The 12,979-nt window shown below is 48.5% G+C and overlaps 1 long non-coding RNA gene across 1 annotated transcript in view; it reads left to right on the top strand.

Moving 5' to 3' along the window:
* LOC123785876 (uncharacterized) overlaps nt 1–10,089 on the top strand; it is a 36,929-nt gene extending 26,840 nt beyond the window's left edge. Inside the window, exon 3 of the long non-coding RNA XR_006777799.2 lies at nt 9,540–10,089. This is a non-coding gene — a long non-coding RNA (uncharacterized LOC123785876). The remainder of the gene's footprint in view (nt 1–9,539) is intronic.
* The last annotated feature ends 2,890 nt before the right edge of the window (nt 10,090–12,979 follow it).

Raw genomic sequence — 12,979 nt, 5'->3', positions numbered from 1 at the left:
CCACTTAACTGGATAGTATATTTTCTTCCAGGCTGTTCTATATGTAACATGTATGTGACATATATGTAGAAGCTAAATTGCAGTCTTAGATTGTAATAGTAAATAGTTCTATATCCTGAGTCTTTAATGCCTACAAATTTTGTAATCACTTTTGCTTGTCAGAATGTTCAGATGTCGTTTTTTTTCTATTGTCCAGTTAGAAGGATGTTCAAGAATGTGCCGTTACGTGCCATTCTTCCGTTGACAGATGGGCCTTGCATATTCACACCCCGAGCATTTGTTCATTGCAGGCATGTATGTAGCCCTGCTGTCTGTCCACTGAACAAACCATAGCTGACCAGTGCCACCCTGCTGAAGCCTGCCTGTTTCCCCAGTGGCCAGGAACGGCTCCTTGGAAGTGTACTGGGAGATGTGGGGGCAGATGGGCTTTGGGGGCTCACAAACCTGGGCTCCACCAGCCGTGTGACCTTGCGAAGCTTCTTCACTAAGTCTCAGTTTCCTTGCCTATAAAATGGGGACAGTGCTCCCCTCCTTGGAGTGTTAACAGAAGGATCGAATTAAGGACTACCTGTGTTTGTTTCCTCCCCTGTGCCCTTTTTTAGTTTTCTGTCTTCTCCTAAGAGTAGCTGAAGAGTGGTCGTATTAAGAGCTTGAGTGAGTTTGAACAAGCACCCTAGTCTTTGTGCCTTAATTTCTTTGTAGGGAAGAATAAATCAGGCGATCAGTGTAAGGTCCTTGGTGCCTGGCATAAGTAGGAGTGCAGTAAGTGTTGGTTCTTCTTTTATAATCTTACTGGATTATTAATCTCACGATGTCATATTGTTTTCTCACAATGTCATATTGTTTTCACCAGTGCTCCTCTGTGGCTTCATGGTGGATGGTAAGTTGCCCACTGTAGGCTGCCTCTTGGAGTCACTGTCTTGGTGAGGCTTCAAGCAACCTAAGACCTGGGGAAGGGTCCTTCCTTCCTTGTGGCCGTATCCCGTGGAGGGTCACCCAGACTTCCCCAGCAAGCCCTGCTTGATGGGTACCTGAACCGGAGGAGCCCTTTGGAGCCAGTGGTCTGAGACAGGGAGATGCTCCTTAGCCACTGCTCAGCATCCAGATGTCAGGCCAGAGGAAAGAAAGACCATGAGAGAGCCACCTGAACACGGACTGAGTCATTTCTCAGAGAAAGGCCTTAGCAACCTCAACCCCCTCTTGGGCCTAATCCTCTTGGCAGGGAGGTCTTTTTCTTTTTCTTTTTTTTATTTTTTTAAGATTTTATTTATTTATTCAACAGAGATAGAGACAGCCAGCGAGAGAGGGAACACAGGCAGGGGGAGTGGGAGAGGAAGAAGCAGGCTCATAGCGGAGGAGCCTGATGTGGGGCTCGATCCCTCAACGCCGGGATCACGCCCTGAGCCGAAGGCAGACGCCTAACCGCTCTGCCACCCAGGCACCCCAAGGGAGGTCTTTTTCTGATGGAAGGTGGTAACATCCTGGCTTTAGTGCCATGAGGCAGGGTCACGGTGAGAGGGTGGGATTCACTCAGAAACCAGGGCGTGGTAGCCATCTTGGCGGGTGTCTGCCCTGCACCAACAGCCATGTTGTACTCTAACACTGGTTTTCCAAGCGTGGTCCTTTGGACCAGCAGCGTCAGCATCACCTGGGAATGTATTAGAAATGCAAATTCTTGGTCCCGCCCCAACCATGCTCAGTCAGAAACCTGGGGATGGGCTTCCCAGCACTTGGTGCTTTAATGAGCCTGTAGGTGATTCTGATGCACTCTCAAATTGGAGACGCATGGGTCCATGAGAAGCAACGAGAGGAGAGGAGAGGAGAGGGAGAGGAGAGGAAATTTGGTATTTCTCTTTCCTAGGCCTTCCCTGAGGACTGGCTAGGTGTCCACCTGACATTCTTGTCTCCATTTCTTTTGTCTGCTTGAGCTGGTTTTAGCAGACTTCTAAGCTAAAGAGTTCTGAGTAATAAAGCAAGGGTCCCTCAAAATCTGTAAGAGAAGTGAAGCTTTGGGGTGTCCCCTGCTTTGGCATGTCCCCCTTTGGGTATCCCCAAAGTTCCTGCTCAGAAAGCCTGGTGGTGACGAGTGCCACCCCCATCCTTCCTTTCTGGGCAAAGGGACAGATCATGCCAAAGTGGTTTGTCACACAGTGTCCCTCAGAGTTCAGGCAAAGGGAAAAATCAGATGTGTGCACACATATTTAGGTTCAGAGATGTTCATCTCAGTATTACTTATTTAGGACAAAATGGGGGTGGAGAGGAAACAGCCCAAATAAATTATGGCATGCCCATATAGTAGAATTCTGTGGAGCCATGGAAAAGGACGTTTTCCTAAAACACTTGTTCAAGTAGGGTATCAATATAGTGTTAAGTGATACAATATTGGTACAAAATATTATGTACAGAATAAATCGACATATGTGCATAGACAAATATCTAGAGGTAAACACAGAATGTTAACAGTAGTTATCATCTCTGAGTAATGGAATCACACAGTGTTTTTAGTTTTTTCTTTATACTTTTAGTAATTACCAATTTTTTTACTTTCTTTTTTCTTTATGCTTTTTAGTACTTTCCAATTTTCCACAATGACCACGTATTACTTTTACAAATAGAAAAAAAATGCAGCTACACTGCGTAAAGTTGGATTTTACCCCTTTTACCCATCCCCCCAAGCCTCCGTTTCTTGTGCCTCCATGGCAGCCCTCTAGGACCCTCCATTTGGTGAGGAGAGGGTGACTATTGGCAGCTCATCCCCCCACCCCCAAAATACGTTCTCTTGTAATCCCCACCTTCACCATATTGTTGATCAAGAATCAGATGGATCTGCCGGCTGTTTCAACTCCTTCCCATCCTCTGCACGCCTTACGTTGATGACAGCGGTGACTTGCTGCGTTGCCATTACTGGACCCGCCTCAGCGGTAACTGTGCCAGGCCCAGACTGGAAACAGGTCTGGCAGCAAAGGGCAAGAAGCCAAGCCAGAGTGGGCCGCTGATGCACGGGGGACATGAAGGGGGGTCCAGCTGTGTCACTGGGGCTGGATGGCACAGGCCACAGCAGCTCTGCCAGGGCACCCCGAACACAGAGCCGTCTCTGGCATCCAGTGGTCCTTGGAGGGCAGTGGGCCCAGCTGTGGGCACAGTCAGGCAGCCAGAAGACAACAGAGCAGCCCAGCGCAGTGCCTGGCAGGTAGAGGGTACTCGATAACTATTTGTTGGGTTGAGTAATAAATGAAGCTTCATTACAGGCTCAGGCAATCAAGACCCTCCACCAGAGGATGCCGTCAGGGCCAGGGGTCTGGGCGAAGATGAGCTTGCAGGCAAGGGGACTAGGGAGCTCAGCTGTGTATAGAGAAATGGTGTACAACAGTGGGAAAAGCAGAGGCCTCAGAATCCAACCCAGGTTTAAGTCCCACCTCTTCCCCTAAACAGCTGGGTAATCTGGGGCAGTTTACCTAACTTCCCCAGACCTCATTTCCTCCTGAGCTACCTGGGGATGCCTGTTCCCACCTTGCGGGGGTTTCTGCTGCTTCCGTGAGATAATGTAAGGCTTGTGAAGGACCGTTACAGGTCTGCTGCAGTGGCTCGGCCGCAGAGAGCAGATGAAGGCAGGAGCTGTACTGTGGTCTGGCCAGCACCCTACCCAGGCGAGGTGAGACGTCCTGTCGCACGCCTAGAAACCTGGGCAGGTCACCGGCGTTAGGCACCGGCCCTGGTCGGCAACTAGGGTCACCGCCTCTGCACTTCCTGGCTCAGGCTGGCCAGGCCAGCCTGGATGTGGATCCAACAACTGAGAGGCTGGGAGAGAGGAGGAGGCTGGTTTCAGAGGCCAAAAGGCTAGGAAACAAGGGTAAGGCGAGGGCTTGGGTACCCAACAGGATCCTCAAACAGACGATATGGGTTTGGCTTTCTCTTTCTCGGGTGGGTTTGGAATCTTGTTTACTCGAGGTGACTTGTCTCCATGAGGAGTTCTTAGAGCTCTGTGGTAGGTGTGCTTCAAGGTCACTCAGACCTCCTGTGCACACCCTGTTTTCAAAATGACTCCCTAAAGCTGTAGCAACAACCAAAGGCCCCCAAAGCCAGGTCATTTTCAGAGATAAGAGGTACTTACCCTACACACACTTTCCTTCTTCTCATACCCACTGGCTTTTCTTCCTGGAGCTTTCTTGTTGCCAAGTGCTGCCCTCACATCTTTGAGTTTATCCTGACTTGGAAGATGCGTCATGTTCGTTGTGGCCCGGCTAACCCCAACCCTGTCATTGCTGCCTGCATCTTGGGCCAGATTTGCCAGTAAGCTTCCCACTCACTCCTGGATGCCTTCTGACATAATCACCTCTGCCTTATGCCAGACTGTACCAGACCGTGAGCTTACTTGGCATGAGCGCTGTACAGTACTCACCTTTCTGCCCTCTGCAGATCCTAGCACACTGCCTGTCACATAGTAGGTTCTCAGCATTGGCTGGGGTAATAAAGAGGAGGGGGTGTAGCAGACCTGTGGATTGACCACCCCGAGACTTTCATCACTTTCTCTCCTGGCCTCCTCTGTTGTGGGGTTGGAAACAAAATACAGTTGATCCTTGAACAACATGGCTTTGAACTGCTCGGGTCTATTTCTACATGGAATTTTTACAGTACACTATTCTAAGTATATTTTCTCTTCTTTATGGTTTTCCTAACATTTTCTTTTCTCTAGCTTACTTTATTGTAAGAATGCAGTATGTAATACATACAACATACATATGTCTTGATTGACTGTTTATGTTCATGGTAAGCCTTCTGGTCAACAGCAGGCTATTGGTAGTTAAGTTTTTAGGGTGTCAAAAGTTATACATGGATTTTCCACTGCACAGGAAGTTGGTGCCCCTGACCCCCACATTGTTCAAAGGTCAACTGTCCTCAGTTTTCCCAGCTACTCTTTCAGCTAGAGGTGGCCATGCCAAACAGTTCTGGCCAGCGAAGTCTAAGTGCAAATCTTAAGGAAAGCTTTCTTTCCAGTAAGAGGCAAACCTCTCTAAGGGAAAGCCTTTGATCCTTTTGCCATTCCCTTTCCTTCCTACCTGGAATGCAGACATGATGGCTGGAAGTGCATTAGCCATCTTGCAACCATGATGCAATAAGCAATAGTCAGATAGGCCAAGTTAAAAAAAAGAAAGAAAGAAACTTGGTTCTTGATGGCATCATTAGTAACCATTATTGCTACATTGGCCAACCTCTTTGTCTGCTCGGGACTGAGGGATTTTCTGAGATTCAGGAATTTTGATACTAAAACAGGAACAGTCATGGGCAAACCTGAACTCTAGCCTACGGTTGGTCACCCCATCCTAGCCCTGGGTGCTTATTTCCAGAGATGACTTATTATATAATTTTTAAAAAATTGCGGAAAGTTGGTATTTCTAAGATTTGATGAACAGACATGGATAGAGTTGCAGGTCATTGGTGCTAGCTGCCTTCACAGAAGTTCTCCCAGTTGAGTCTCATAATGATTCTTCATGGTAGGTTTTGCTATGCCCATTTTACAGGTGAAAAAACTGAGGCACCAGGAAGGTTAATGCAACTGGAATGTAAGTCCTATACATTAATGCCATGTCCTTTCCCCCTAAAGCCATTCTGGCTTATTTTCTCTTAACTCAATATGTGATCATTCAGTGTTATTCTAGGAATGGCATCATGCTTTTCAAATGAATAAAGTCACTGTGAGATGCAGTCATTCCCTTTCTTTTTATGATTTCTTTCTGGACAAGTCAAAAAACCCGCGGTGATCTGACTTGTTTCTCCATCACTACTGTCAATGAACAAGAGAGAATTGGTTTGCATAGATGTAATTTTTTTTAAATTACAGCTGAATGAGTCAAAAGATGCAAAGGGGAGTGTAGCAAAAAGTCTCCTTTCTACCCCTGTTGCTTTATAGATGAAAATTAGGAAAACTTCCATCAGTTTTGAATTAATGGTTTTGAATGTGGGTAATAATGATAGTATTTGTTTTCAGCTTTTGAGATTGCCAAATACTCTCAAGGACAGAGTCTCATTTTCTCTTCCCAGCTTGTTGGGACCATTTTCTTCAGACCCTCCTTCATGGTCACAGAGCCTCCCCGCCAGCCCGCCCCTACCTCCCCCTCCGTTTGCTGAGGTCAAGGACTGTTCTCTGGGTCCCTCATACATTTCGCAGGCTGTGCGCCTGTAACCGAGACCTCCCCGCGGCTGATGTGCACTCCCCCAGGGCCTCCTGAGTATACCTGTATGCTCACGATGAGTTCTTTGTGTCACTCAGCAGGCTGAAGACAGGCCCTCCTGGAAGACCTGTTGACGGGCCAGCTGGCCTGCCCTTGTGCTTATGTAGCATGGGAAACCCTCTTCCGTCAGCACGTCCCACTCACTTTCTCTGACAGGTTGTGTATTTGTTCCCAGTTTGCCCCTTATTAAAAATAATGTTTATGAAGCATCTGTAATAATATGGGAAAGTATTCTGTTAATTGAGAAAGCATAATATATCCATATCGACGTATAGCTACATCTCAAAAATCGTGTAATTTAGACTCAGAACAAAGCCTACGTGTAGAATAATTCTGGAAATAACCCATTCTTTCTTGCCCCTCGGCCTGACTGTACCTTCTCTTCTAGGTTCCCTCAACTAAACTGGATCCACCCGGCTTCCTGAGCCAGATCATTCTCGGCTCCTTTTCCTGTACCCGCATCACCAGCACCCCGGCCCCCTGCCAGGCCAGGCTGTCACTAGTTCTGTCCCTGCTAGCTCCTGCCCTCTCACAAACCCCTCTGCTGCTCTCTGTCCCCGCCACCAACCCCCTAGTGCAGCCTCCGCCAGCTCTCACCCAAGCTTCTGTAACATCTTTTTTTTTTTTTAATTAACATATGGTGTATTTTTGTTTCAGGGTACAGGTCTGTGATTCATCAGTCTTACACAACACCCAGTGCTCACTACAAAACATACCTTCTCCAATGTTCATCACCCAACCACCCCATCCCCCCACCCCCCTTTTCTCCAGCAATCCTGTTTGTTTCCTGAGATTAAGAGTCTCTTATGGTTTGTCTCCCTCTCAGGTTTTGTCTTGTTAACATTTTTTCCTCTCTTCCCCATGATCCTCTGTTTTGTTTCTTAAGTTCCTCATATCAGTGAGATCATATGATGATTGTCTTTCTCTGATTGACTTTATTTTTCTTAGCATAATAATACCTTCTAGTTCCAGCCACGTCGTCGCAAATGGCAGGATTTCATTTTTTGATGGCTACATAATATTGTATTGTATATCTGTACCACATCTTCTTTATCCATTCATCTGTTGATGGACTTCTGGGCTCTTTCCGTAGTTTGGCTGCTGTGGACATTGCTGCTATAAACATTGGGGTGCAGGTGCCCCTTTGGATCACTGCGTTTGTATCTTTGGGGTAAATACCCAGTAGTGCAATTGCTGGGTCATAGGGTAGCTCTATTTTCAACTTTTTGAGGAACCTCCATCCTGTTTTCCATAATGGCTGCGCCAGCTTGTATTCCCAGCTTCTGTAACATCCTTAAAACCAGTCTTCTGGGTCCTAAGTCTTGCTCTGCCTGTGCGCATTCTCTCCATTTCAGTCAGGGGCCTCTGTCTTTAAAAGAAGAAAAAAAAATCCTATAACACACCCTGCTTTGAGGTCTACTTGTGCCCCAGGAAAGAGTTGAATTCCCTGGCTCCTGCTCACGTCTCCAGTGCCTCTCTTGCCCTTCCAGACTCTGCCCATTGCCTGCTGGCTGTTAGTAAGCCCTCGGCTCCGGCCCTCAGTGTCACTTCCCTCTCGACATTGCTCAACTGCTCTGCACGTCTTGACTCTTCCCTGGTTTAAGCCGCATTGACTTCAAGGAAATAAGGTTAAAACTAAAACATCAGGGGTGCCTGGGTGGCACAGCGGTTAAGCGTCTGCCTTCGGCTCAGGGCGTGATCCCAGCGTCCTGGGATCGAGCCCCACATCAGGCTCCTCCGCTATGAGCCTGCTTCTTCCTCTCCCACTTCCCCTGCTTGTGTTCCCTCTCTCACTGGCTGTCTCTATCTCTGTCAAATAAATAAATAAAATCTTAAAAAAAAAAAAACTAAAACATCAAGTTTTAGCTGAATAGTGATGATGGATTTTCATCATGATATATGTATAATTCAGTCAATTCATCAACCATTCATTCATCAAAGAAACATTAATTCAGATTTATTAGGCATCATAGACGCAGTGGCCCAGGGCCACACTGGCTCTAGGTGTCAGCCCACATGGTCCTGTAACAGGATTGTTCTTGCAGATTTGTCCATGCAATCTGCATTGCCATCTTTCATTTGTATTTATTCAACAAACAGCCATGCAAAAAACAGCAGGGAATCCCTGTTCTCAAGGGTCACAGACTTACGAACACAGCATCATGCCGCATAGTCAGTGCCATGCAAAGGAAGGCCAAGCTCAGCAGGGGGCACAGGTGGTCTCCTAACGGAAGGGAGGTTGAACCAGTGTTGACAGGTAGATGGGGCATGAGCGAGAGGGGGACAAGGAAGCAAGGGAGAGCGGTTCTTTCCAGAAGAGGAAAGGGCAGATAACAAAGGCTCAGAGATTAAAACCTGGCTCCAGGACTCAAGTAATGTGTGCACTGTGGCCAGAGTGCTAGGAGCCCTGCATCCCCCACACTCCACCTGCTTGGCACTTCATCCTCCACCAGAATGGAAAACCTCCCCCTCCAAGTCCTACCCATTCTTGAGACGCACTCAAGACCTACTTCCTTCATGAAACCTTTTTGGACTAGATATCAAACAGATGGGCACTTCATTCTATTCTGTTTTGTACATTACCATTCAAAATTTCGTAATAAATCTCACCAAAGTGTAAACTCCTCGAAGATAGGGACTGTGATACACATTTATTCTCAAACTTGTGGGCCTCCCGCGAGAAACCCGGTGCTGCTCTGTGAATGCTTGTTGGGGCAGCACTAGGCCGGCCTGGAATCTCTGAAGGCAGAGTCCCAGGCGGTGCCCAAGCACCTACCCTCTAGCAGCGACTGGTGAGTCTCTTCATTCATGAGTTTGTCCTCACACAACACCTGCTAAGACATCGGATCATGGGTCTGTGATGAGGGTAGATTAGATGCTGTTAGCCTGATTTTATGATTCCTAGAGATAAGTAATAATGTTACAAGGAATTTAAAGGGATCCCCGTTAGAAGTGCCTAGCTCTAATCCATCTTGGAATTTACTGTTAGTAAACTTCTCACCCATGGAAAGTAAAAAAATGTTGCCATCTGTGAAAAGCCCTGAACTTGTAGATAGAAGAGCCAGGTCTTTGGTCCATCTCTACCATGTATCAGCCATGTGACTTTGGACAAGCCATCTATGCCCTTTTAAATCTCAGCGTCCCCAGTCTTGAAAATGGGAATTATCGTACCTCACAGGGCTATGGTAAGGATTAGACGTGGTAACAATGTGAACGGTATTGGTAATATGCGAAGTGTCATTTAAAAATCAGAGAGCACATTCATTTTTAGAATAAACTCAAGTTCCTATCCCTCTGTTTCATTCTCAGCATTCAGAATCCAGACACCAGCTCTCCGCAGGGAAGTACTGCCCTGTGCTTACTGTAAGGAGAGGGGGCGTCCACCATCTCGCAGCTGGGAGATCTACCGTAACTACCTCTTCAGCGACTATAGACGTTGCAAGAGTCATGTCTGCAGTCCTCGGGCAGCATGGTGACTATGAGGTAAGTTGCTCCGCCATGCTTGGTATCCCAGCGAACAGCATCTGCTCAGAAAGCTGCCCAGGCTCTGATCTCCCCGGGGAGAATTCTGTGTGCCAGGCCATCCCCTTCTGAAAGATGGTTCTGCTTAGATTTGTCAGGGAAGGTGGTTGAGCAACGCAGACAACAAAAGTGGGCCCCAAAGACCCTAAAACAGAAGGAGAAGAGGACACTCTGGAAGGATAGATAGTTCTGTCTACCCAGCAGGCACCAATCTAACCTGCAATCAGAAGCCTGGACTCAAACCTTGTCTCTGATACAAACTGGCTGTACAGCCTTGGGAAACTCACCCAACCTCTCTGATCCTTTAAAATTATGCTTTGTAAACAAAGCATAATAATGCCAATATTCTGGTGTTAATTAAGGATTACATTTGTACGAGTTTTACAAAATGGAAAATGCCATGTGATTATGAGCTGATTACAAATTTATCTCCCTAAAGTAAACATCCAGAACAATCCAAATGAACTGTGTGTCTGTGGGCATCCGTAAGGTTATCCACCAGGGAGCCTTAAGTGGGATTCTAAGAACCACCCGAAGATCTGAAAAGGCATCTCCTGCAGATGAAGGGTGTGCTGTGAAAGCCAGTTGGTTTCCAGGGATGACTACAGGCCACTCTCAAGTAGCTGGCTGTTGTTTCCATATGCGTCTCCCCTGCCCTCAGACGGGGTGGGGGCCTGGCCGCATCCCTCCCATGCCTTCCTGCACTCCAGGCTGTATGGTTCCCGAGGCTCTTCCTTTTGCCCCATCTTTTTAATTTCCTCAGAAAATCTGTTCGGCGAGCCGAGCAGATAAACTCTCTCTTCACCCACATACACCTCTTATGGCTGACTTGCCTGAGGCCACAGAGCTCAAAATGACAGTTCCTGGAACCCCAGCTTGGAGGGTTAGCTAGGGTTTGAGCCCAGGTTTCTAAAATCTTTACCTATAGACCAGGCCATGAGTCCATGAGCCCCTGAGCCTGACCTTAACCAAAGCCCTATGGGCCACAGCCTGGGAGGTCGACGGCCCTGCACTGACACAGAATTCCCTGGCAAGCCTGGCTAGACCCGAACATCTACTTCTGCCCATGGCTTTTTATTTTCTTGCATGTGTTTCCAAGGGGACCAGCAGGGACTTGCCCTCCCCACCTTGGTCCTCGCTTCCTGTGTGTAATTGGGGTGCACCCTGTTGGCCCCGCACGGTGATGAATGGGCTTCTTCAGGCAAGCCGGCAGTGACTGGAGCCCTGCCAGCCCTGCAGGCCTCCCCTGGGCAGCACCGTGCCCTCTGATGCGATTAGCCCCGTGTGTCATGATGCTTGGCAGCCGTTCCAGGAGGCAGGGAGGCCTTTGTTCCTGCCATTGTCCTGTCAAGTGGCCATAACTTCATTTGGCTGCCAGCTTGCTTGGCCCTTTGCATCATCCTGGCCTGCTCTCCTCCCTCAGGTCAGGGTTAGTCCCTCATTCCAGATTTTTCAGGGAATATCCAGGGTGTGCGCATGAGGCTCCTGCGTCTTCCCCCAAAGCAGCTTTGGAATTAACGTGGTCGACAATGAACAAATCCTGCGTGGTTCAGGAGGTAAGCTTCCCGGGACTGCCCTCACTCCCACTTGTGCGGAGGAGGAGGAACCGCGTGTGGTAGATTAGCTCTCCAGGCTGTAGAGCAGGGGTGCGTTCAGACATTCAGTGCTTCCACGCATTTTAACTGAGCACATACTATGTGCCAGGCACTGTTCTAGACACTAGGAGTAAAGCAGTGAACAATAAAGATGAAAAGCCCCTGCTTTATGGAGCCACATTCTGAGGTGAGGAAGGGAGCAAGAGGAGACAGGCAAATATACTGAAAAATGGGTTAGAAGATGCTATGGAGAAAATAGAACAGTGAAGAAAAAGCTGGCTGTAGGGGATGCTCATCTGAGCACTGCCCCAGTGCCTAGCACAGAGTTGATCCCCGACTGATCTGGCGGCTCCTCAGGGTAGGGTCTGACTCCCACAGCCCCAGCTACGGTCGGGTAGAGCTGCTAGGATGGGAAGACCCCCTCGAATTATCCACCATCCCTGCCAGCAGGGGTATCCCCACTAGCCAGACTCCACCCCATGCAAGCCCCTCCACCCAACCCTGCGCAAACATCCTCTTCTCTGTTTTTTCATCCTCCCACCCGCACATACTGACTTGGCAACCATTCAGACCTTGTCCAGTCCAGTGGGGAGACGGGCTAGCCAAGAGCCCGTAACAGTGCAGAGATCAGTGACCTGGCAGGGCCTGTGCGTGGGCTGTGGAAACCCTGGGGGGTGGGGTAGCAGAGGTCTTTGTAGGGGGCTGTTCTGTGCACTGGAGGATGATGAGCTGCCCGCAGCACCCCCGGCCCTGAATGAAGACAACAAACCCATCGGCACACTGTCCTGTCTTGCAGAGTGCCCTTCAGTTGAGAACCACTGGTTGAACTCAATGTCATTCAACTTATTTGGCCAAGAAGCACCTTTTATTGGGGGGAGGGGGTGGTATCTATCAATACTGCATGTACCCTGTGCCATTCTAAACACTCTGGGTAGTGCTACTTCTGGACAAAGTCAGTTCCTTACCGCGAGTCCAAGGCCTTGGGCTCTGGGTACAGCCTGGTGTTCTGGCCATGGCTCGTACCACATCCATTTCTATTTTTTGCTCCACAAAGCCCGACAGTTTTCATTGCCTATATACACACTGCATTTTATGTCCTGGGCCTTCGCTCGGGTGCTCCTGTTGCCTGTAGTGTCCTTCCCACCTTGCCCTCCCCTGGTTCACTGATTCGTTCTTCAGGATTCCATTCGGGCATCATCATCTCCTGCAGGAAACCATCCCTGAAGCCCAGACGGGGCTGAGCGGCCCACTTTGCTCCTGAGCTCCCATAGCACCTGGCCTTGGTCCTTCCTACCTCTGAGGCCTTAGACAGGCCCTGTAGTCCTATAGTACCCTCAGCTGGTAGTAAGGCTAGCTGGGGTCCCCTAGTATAGGTAGGACGGGTCCATTTCTCCCACTCGACCTGCAAAGCAGAGACTCTGTCTTTTCATCTCCAGAACCTGACAAATTGCTCGGCACAGAGCAGGTGCTCAGAAAAGGTCAAACTGAATTGACAAGTAAATAGAACACAAAGATGGGTGTGATAAAGGAAGTGAGGACAAGAGAACACAGGCTTGAGGAGGGAAGGAACCAAGGGGGAATATTCTTTTTACAACCCAGGAAGGGACGGCTAAGCTGCCTGATTCTCGTTTC

The sequence above is a fragment of the Ursus americanus genome, chromosome 2 (genome assembly GCF_024610735.1).
Source record: "Ursus americanus isolate L20-20 chromosome 2, mUrsAme1.1.p, whole genome shotgun sequence".
NCBI classification, from domain to species: domain Eukaryota; kingdom Metazoa; phylum Chordata; class Mammalia; order Carnivora; family Ursidae; genus Ursus; species Ursus americanus.
Note: the sequence above shows the minus strand (reverse complement) of the source record. Positions and strands in the feature narration are given on the sequence as shown.